Source organism: Cimex lectularius, unplaced genomic scaffold (genome assembly GCF_000648675.2).
Source record: "Cimex lectularius strain Harlan isolate CLEC.00 unplaced genomic scaffold, Clec_2.1 scaffold459, whole genome shotgun sequence".
Lineage (NCBI taxonomy): Eukaryota > Metazoa > Arthropoda > Insecta > Hemiptera > Cimicidae > Cimex > Cimex lectularius.
In genome coordinates this window covers 17,966-20,757 of record NW_019393084.1, presented here as the reverse complement: position 1 = coordinate 20,757, position 2,792 = coordinate 17,966, and positions in this window count along the sequence as shown.

The following is a 2,792-nucleotide window of genomic DNA, read 5'->3' as shown; positions in this document are numbered from 1 at the left end:
TTTTAACCAATAAAGAGCAGAAATGTATATAATTATATTGCTGTGTTCTCATATTTAAAGAAATCAGTGGAATATACCTCATTGAAAATGTTTAATGAATTCCTTCAAAACATAGGTAGAACTATATAACCAACCACTCACATATTTTGGTGTGAACATTTGCCTGTTCAATTTAAAGCAGGTTGTTTAACAATAGTTTCCTGTATGATGTCCTACAGGTGGTGAGGGTAATGGTTATTCAATTTAATAATATATGGTGATGGTATTTTTCAGATAATATTAGAAATAATATTGTTCAAACAAAAAATAAACATAATTTTTTTTAAATAGAAACTGTCTATTAATTGAAAAAGAAGAAATTTACCGTTAAAAAAGGTACAATTACAAAAATACTAGGGCATTCTTGTTCCTGTATTTCTGCCTTCTTGGGCCAGCTCTCGTTGTTTGAAAGATTGCATCAAACAATAAGTTAATTATTACTTGAAAATGTTAAACCAAAAAATTGAGATGGTAAAAGATAGAAAACTGTACCAATAACAGTAAAATGTGGATTGATACCCACTAGCCTTGGCCATTAATATCTCAAATCCACATTTCTTTCACGTTCATGTTACAATCAAAGTAAATTTGTATAAATTTTATATGTTCGGTTTACAATTATTAAACTTTACATTACAAAAATATCAATAGTCTTATTTAAGAAAGCATAGATTATAATCACTTGTATAGTTTATTCATTTTGATTTTTGAAAAATAATCTTTAAACGTGTAGATAATCAGTTTTATCTGTGTTAGCCTTACTTTATCTTTGTATCAAGTGAATGAACTGTGATTTAGCCTGTCAGCAAATCGTGTACTGGTCCCAAACAGGCTTGCCAAATTTAAGCAGGTAGTCAATTCCGCAATTAAAGATGGCACAAAAACAAATCGGCGACAAATTCAGACCAACTAATTCTGTTTGACTAGCAGAAAACGCCTTAGGGAAATCTCTAATAAACCTCGGCCGGAAGCGCCATTTTCCGGATTTGGGTCGACCTAATCCAGGAAAGGGAGAATAAATTGTTAAGCTGTCTTGCATATGAATTTTTTTTAATTACCACCTATATTTATCGAGGAAAAGTTATCACTAACTGACATCTCAACAAGTAAAACGCATATATTATTTTTAATATAATACTGTACCGATATTTTTTATTTACATTTAAATATAAAAGTTGAAATTTCCATTCCAATACTAAAACCCACGTTGACTTTCAAATCTTTACATCTGAAAATAAAACAATTATATCTGTTCAGACAATTTATACATAATTTAAAAATAATCTCTTTTCTGTAGATTGAATAAAGGATTATTATTAGCTCCATTTTGTTGTTAAAACCTGGATCTGGCAATGAGAAAAAAAATATTTCCGAACAACTTGAGAGAAAACGCACAGTTGTTTTTGCCATAAAAGCAATGTAACGTTTTATTTCTTAGAAGATTACTGTCGGAAGATTAAATGTAGATTCTGTACGATAATACAAGAAATTAATTGTAGTGCTGAACGATATACTGTTAATTTCTAGTACTAAGAGATTTTATGAAAATAAAAAGGTAAATTACACCTAGTTTCCGACTGCAATGTGTAATTTGAAAAAAGGCATGGCTGTTTTAATGGACGGAAAAATTAAATGAACTGGAAGCTTTCATTAAGTTTTTATTACAGTTACATTAGGTTGCGAATTTAAAATGTCGAAAACAAAATATAGTTAACAACAAAAAACTACATTGAACGAAAAAGTTGCGATTCTAAAATTTAAAACAAATATTTATTACATTTTTTTAATATTGAACAGGATTCGGTATCATCCGCATAGGTAGTAATGATTAATAATTCAGCAGTTTAAATGGTAAACCAAAAATGTTCCCTTATGCTTCCGTTGTTACTGATCTGATATCTGAGAATTCGTTGGCGTAACTCACTCTGAAGAAGGGGTCAGTTGAATAGGAATCAATTATAAGGTAATAAGGGTATGTAGAAAGAGTTTAAGTTTAAAGACAATACATGCACCATACCATACAAAAGCTTCGGCTTCGTACAGGAATACACCCAAACAACGCAACCAATACTCATTGGTTCTTACAAAAGAAAATAAGCAAGAAATCTGAAATCTTTCGGGATCGTTGAATGATGGGTTGAACGATTTGCTGGTGAATAGTTAGGCGAAACCTTACAGTTCTACTCCTTACGTCTAGATTACTCGTAGACTTGGATAGACTCAGTTGCATTTGGTCTCTCTTCGTATTGTCCATGTCTTTTGTTAAGTTGATGTGTCATGAGTCTTGTAGTATGTTTGTTGTTTGTGATCATTCTAAACCAAGATTGTTTTTTCAATGTAAATGCAAACCGGTAAATTGTCTCTCATTCAGCCATATATTTCACTTTTTGCGCTAGTGTTCCTGGATGATAAACGTTGCACGTTCATCAATAAACGTTGAATCCGCAAGGTGATAATGTAAAGTAAGTGGGTAGTACAAATTGTGTACAGGGTGGGACCAAGACAGATGCCTTGCGTACGCCGTCGGATTATATGAGTCTATCATCTGAATATTCAGTCCCGCACGTCACGCTAATGCAGATGCCCCAGTTAAATAGGATTCCAGGTTATGGTAATAAAGAATGTGTGGTGATTAGTGACCGTTAGTTGTTGATTATTTGGAGATCGTGAGATGCGGTCTGGTGGTAATAAAGAATGGAGGACATACGATGTCTGAGTGCTAGAACCAATAATTTTATATATATTTATATATA